This window comes from Notothenia coriiceps, unplaced genomic scaffold, assembly GCF_000735185.1.
Source record: "Notothenia coriiceps isolate Sejong01 unplaced genomic scaffold, NC01 NC01_scaffold00037250, whole genome shotgun sequence".
Classification (NCBI taxonomy): domain Eukaryota; kingdom Metazoa; phylum Chordata; class Actinopteri; order Perciformes; family Nototheniidae; genus Notothenia; species Notothenia coriiceps.
The window spans coordinates 1,810,296-1,816,379 of NW_011369951.1; the positions used below are offsets into that span (position 1 = coordinate 1,810,296).

Below are 6,084 nucleotides of genomic sequence, written 5' to 3' on the forward strand. Positions count from 1 at the left end.
CGTGGAGGGAGTGGAGGGAGGGAGGGAGAGCAGCGGAACTTCACAGTCTAATCTCCCGATCTGATATTTTTATTTTTTATTCAATCAATATATTTTTGCAAAGTGTGCACAAACAGCAGTACCGTAATTTTCGGACTATAAACCGCGCCTTTTTCCCTATTTTTCGACGCTGCGGTTTATATAACGGTGCGGCTAATCTATGGATTTTTACAGCTAACGGCCAACACCTTTAACTCTATGGGCTCTATGGCCGGTCCGCGGACCCCCACCTTTAAGCGGCGGGTTCCAGCAGGAAAAGCTGGAGGCCGGAAAAGAGTGAGACAGGTAGCGCGCAAAAGTAAAAGTGGAACCGAGAGTGGTATGCCGCTGCTGCGGTTTATATTCAGGTGCGGCTTATAGTCCGAAAACTACGGTAGATACTATTCATTTATTTAAAAAAAAAAAGAAGCATCCCATACAAAGGGCACTATCTGTGGAGGGAGAAAAAGGGCAGGGGCTCGAGCCCACTTTGAGGTCTATGTGTGCAGGTGCCTGCTAACCCAACACTAATCTAATATGTATGAGTTATGAGTCCTGCTGCAAAGCCTATGGAACAATATAATGGATCACTGGAAATGTGGCCAAGAAGGAAAGCCAGCTTTAGACCAGGTGGAATTTGAAAAATAAATGATATGTACCAAATGCTCCACCTGTGCAATAATTCATGTTGCTCAGAAACAGTTTATTGTTCCTCACCTCAGATTAATGTTGGAAAATAACTAGCTGGTTGGCAAGCTAAGGTGAGATAATGCATTTTAAAGTATCATTCGTTCTTTTAACCAGCTAGTTATTTTCCAACATTAATCTGAGGTGAGGAACAATAAACTGNCCTATGAGGGGTGGTTTAGAGGACACTCCCGGCCTGGCGGAGCCTGGGAAGGGGTGGATTTTTGGAGGCGTGACAGGATCCTGGGAGGGCTCGACTTCTGCCCCCTTCTTACCTCGCGGCTGCGGCCGCGTCTCGCCCTGCTCTCTCTGGGGAGCTGTACTGAGCTGCTGCCCCGGGGGGAGCTTATGCCGGAGACCTGGTCTTGGAGAGCTCTCGGAGCTAGAAGAGAGTGGAGGGCATGGGCTGTGGGAATGCCCTGGCTGCAGGAGACCGGGCGATGAGGAAGTCTGCCTCTTTTGATAACCGCTGAAAAGGGAGCTGACCGGGGATCGAGATTTCCAGAGAAGGTTCGTGATCCAAATTGTTCCCGAGTTGGACATCTGAGCTAATGTTTTTTTTACAGTTTTTCTCACGGAGAGGAGATGCATTGTAGTACTACCACGGCGTGTGGTCACCTGACATGACAACTGACAGGAAGGAAGAGCAGGCATTTAAGGAATTTAACGTGTGGCAGCAATTGGCTGCTGAGGGGGTGGACGCCCACGCACTTAATGCAGGGGGGAGAGACAATAGAGTGACGTGTAAGTGACTCATTGTTAGGGTCTTGACTTATTGGAACTTTGCGCTAAAGCTTTCATCATTCATAACCAAAACCTTTTTGCAGGATTCAGATTTGGGCATTTTCTGTAAAGCTTCAAGGGTTTACCCATTCTCCATTCAGGTAGGACAAACATCGTAATGGCTCTTTAAATGCAAAATAACTGGCGCAGGTAAAGACTTTTGGCAGTGGCAGGATAACAGGACAATGGTTGGAGAGGAACTTTCCAAAAGAATGAATCTAAAGCTGGTGAGAGCGATGATGAATCTGGCAGCATCAGTTATAAGGCTGTCGTGAGTTCTACCAAAGCGTTATGGATTTAAATTCACAATATCAAGCACACCTGGAAAAGCGGCCTTAGCTCCCTGCAGCTAAGTGAGAGTGCTTATAAGTTTTACACACATATCCTTTTCTCTTTCCATCCGTTACACACACATGCAAAACACATTGGGGGACAGCAGCATAATTGTGTGTGTGTGTGTGTGTGTGTGTGTGTGTGTGTTGTGGATGTGTGTGTGTGGTGTGTGTGTGTGTGGTGTGTGTGTGTGTGTGTGTGTGTTGTGTGTGTGTGTGTGTGTGTGTGGTGTGTGTGTGTTGTGTGTGGTGTGGTGTGTGGTGTGGTTGTGTGGTGTGTGTGGTTGTGTGTGTGTGTGTGAGCCAGAGTGGATTATTGCAATCCGCGGCTGCATTATTGATTGTCGATTCCCCAGGGGTTATGTGATACAGACTGACCATGTTGATTTTAACTTCTCACACACACATACATACTCTCGCCTCACTGCAGTCACTTGAGTACTGTGAGGTTCAAGGTTACAGGAGTTTTTGTGTTTGTAGGGTTTTAATGATATATAGAGACTCCCTCAAAGCCACAACCACACACACACACACTAACACACACACACACACAACACATAAGGCGCTTTCACAACCGCAGTACTTTTCCCACAAGAGGTTCATCAGAACTTAGTTATGAGAACTCTTTAGTTCTCATGAACTAAGTACACGGATCGCTGTCCAGACCGGAAAAGTCCCTGAGGGAGGATTAGGCAAATGAAGCCGCTTTCGTCACTTCTTCTTCTTCTGATTTACTTTGAGGCCGCAAACAACTTCACGCCGTATACTGCCACCTGGAAGTCCCCGGGATTGGGGACTGGCTTTCAGTTAGAGCTGCTGGGACTCCCAGGCAGCTTCTACTGAAGCCTTCCGAGCTTAAATCGGCCAGAATGCCGATACCTTCCTCATCTCCACCTCGCTTCCCATATTTTATTTGTGTTGCCCATAAGTTAGTCTTCTTGCGTCTGTGACGCTCGGGCTAATGTAAATAATGCTAATAGAAGATAATAAAATGGGCGGCTTCACAAAAACTTTCATGGAGTTTTACGAGGCTTGGTTTGCAATCCGCCCAGACCAACAGAAATAGGAACCTTTTTTCTCCCACGGAAAGTCCCTGCTCTCTAGGCAGGGGACGGAAAAAGGGGGTAAAAGCTTCTCATGAACTATTTTTAGTTCGGCTCTTTTTGATGGTGAACGCGACATTTTGGAACGGTATATTCGGGAACTTAAAGTTGGGGAAAAGTTAATGCGGGTGTGGAACGCGCCTATACACACTCTAAAATCTGAAGCTATTTTGTAGTACAACCTAGTAAACTTTTTGTCTTGTTTATTCATTACTTGGATTGCTATGCACATTGTCATATGTGTATGTTCATGTAAATGAGGATTTACTAAAAGCTATCATAGATACAGTTGAGGCTAAATTATTAGGCCCCAGGGTTATGGACATTTTCCTTAAAATTCTTCCCAAATGTTTCCAGTATTGATAAAACTTAGATATAATCAAACATTCACAGGCTATTTAGTAGCTTTTTGGTACATTTTGAAAATAAAATACCCGTTTTAGGCTGCTTATATCAATATAGTGAAAAATGGGTTGGTCAAAAAAATATTAGCCCCCATGGTGAATTTTGCTTTCAAAACACACTATCAATCAAATCAGCTTTTCAAAACCACCACCTTATCAACCAATCAGCTTCAAAGACACACCTGGAGCCATTCAATCAGCATAAAGGACTCCAAGAAACAGAGCACTTGAATTTACCTTATTGAGAGGGGACTATCAGGGGGCTGCACATGCGCACCTGCGCACCAGTAAGTGATGACAATGGGGGATGTTGGTTATCTGGCACCCGCAGGCTCACAGCCAAAATGCGAGGGAAGAGAGGAGGTGCACTTTGGTACCGGCGCTGTTGTTATTAGAATCTGGGTGTGCTCTAACGGATATAAGAAGAAGATGTTTCTACAATAATGTGGAGGGAGGTTCCTCTCCAGTTCAGACTGACGAGGCTGATAACACAGCTCAGTGAGGTAAAGGACTCTTGAGTGTTTAGAAAGTTCACTTTAGTCTAAGTTCAAACGGTTTTGGTCACAATTTAATGTATAAACACATATATTTCCAAGGCACTCCTTCTATAATTATTGGGATAAACAGGTCTGAAAATCATTTCACATGAATACTATGGGACGGTAACCAAAAATTATCCTAGTTAGGGTAAAATAAGATATGAATGAACAACACAAATAAAATAAGTTACACTCATTTGTTATTGGCTATGGTAGGTTATTGCTTATGTTCACATACTTATTTGATTACATCCACTTGTCTAAGATGACAACAGAGACTTTCGACCCAAAACCAGCTGCTGACTTGTGGATGCAAGCAGCTAATGGCAGACTCAACCAGAGAGAAAAGAAGTAGGCCTACATCATCAGCTACCATGTCTGACAGAGAGGAAGACAGTGAGGAGAACAGTCAGGAGGGTAGTGATGACAGCTTGTAGGATTACTGGTCGTGCTAATGTTGCATGTGTGTTCTGTGTTCACCTCTGCATGTGTGTTCAGTGCCGTGTGTCTGGCAAATAAAGTCAAGACCCCCTCGAAAGTTACGGTTTATTTCATTTTAAGGATGAGCACCAAGCAACAACTCCAGGTGCTCCTTTGAGAACCAGGGCAAAAAAGTGATGTGCACCCCTGACTATACTACTACTCACCATGCCAAAGACAAAGGAAATCAGTCTTGAGCTCAGAAAGAAGATAGTGGAGGCTCATGATAAGGGGGAAGGCTTTACTGTTATTTCCAAGCGCTTCACAGTGTCTAGAACTGCTGTACGTTGCATCATTGCGAAGTACAAGGAGACAAATTATGTAAGAAACAAACCTGGGCGTGGTAGAAAGTGCAAGATTTCAAGAACTCTGGAGAGGAAAATAGTCAGCAAGAATCCCCGGACATCTGCCAAGATGATTGTTGCTGACCTGGCCTCTTCTGGAGTTGATGTTTCAAGGAACACAGTTGTGAGGGCTCTTCATCGTGGTGGGCTTCAGGGCCATCGTCCCAGAAGAACCCCTTTACTCAAAGAGCGGCATATCAGAGCCAGACTGAGGTTTGCCCTTGAACATTTGAAAGGTAAAGATGAGTTTTGTAAGTCTGTGCTTTGGTCTGATGAGACTAAACTGGAACTGTTTGGGCACATGGATGTTGCTTATGTTTGGCAAAAAAAGGGAGAGGCCTTCAACCCTAAGAACACATCATGCTGAGGGGCTGTTTTGCAGCCTCAGGCACAGGGAGCCTTGTTTGGGTTTGGGTGCAAGGCATCATGAAACATTTAAATGATGTTGACATTTTGAGGGATAATATGAAAAAATCTGCTCTGAGTCTTCGCTTAGGTCGTCCCTGGGTCTTCCAACAAGACAATGACCCAAAGCACACATAAAAATTGGTCCAACAGTTCCTAAAGGACACCAAAACCAAGGTGCTGTAGTCAGGGTTCCTGCAGGTTTCGCCAACTCAAATTTAAGACTTTTTAAGACCTTTTTAAGACCACTTTGAATCGAATTTAAGACCTATTCCCTAGACCCATAATTACTTACAAAGTAAATGTATTCATGTTCAACATAAGAACAATGACTGAACATAACAGCATAACAGTACAGAACTGTGTTAGCCCAAAAATGTGTGTGTGTGTGTATTTTAATCGCAACTACGATTTTGGCCTGCTACAATTACAAAAACAACATCGAAAAAAACAATTATTTAGCTTTGCTAGGTTTTGACAGTGACAACATATTTAATGTAATTAATTTGAGTCTAATTTATATTTATTTATCATATTTATATATGTTTAGTAGCTTGTGGAAGTGCGCTCCAAAATATTTGTTGATCTTGTTTATTGGTATTTATTATTTTTGATATTATTTAATTAATTTTTGTATTGCCTTTTCAGTTGAATTATACGTTCAGGGTAATCAACAGTTAAAAAGATAATGTTCAAATTATTATTTGTTTTAAAGTTCAATAAATGGATGTTTTCAAAGTCAATGAATAATCGTATTTAATAATCGTGATATCAATTATTGACCAAAAATAATCGTGATTATGATTTTTGCCATAATCGAGCAGCCGGTGTGTGTGTGTGTGCGTGTGTGTGTGTGTGTCAGACAAGAGCTATATTCAGAGCTCTGCTGCCTTGGCTACAATCTTTCATCATTGCTGTTGTATGATTGGTGTCAAAATCCCTCAAGAAACCTGTGCCAACCTAGTAAAGAACTACTCTAAGAGGTTGTT

The 6,084-nt window shown here is 42.9% G+C and overlaps 1 protein-coding gene across 2 annotated transcripts in view; it reads left to right on the forward strand.

Annotated features, from left to right (window-relative positions):
- LOC104966651 (DNA-binding protein SATB1-like) overlaps positions 1-6,084 on the forward strand; it is a 25,565-nt gene that overhangs the window by 14,463 nt on the left and 5,018 nt on the right. The gene's annotated exons all lie outside the window — the stretch shown is intronic.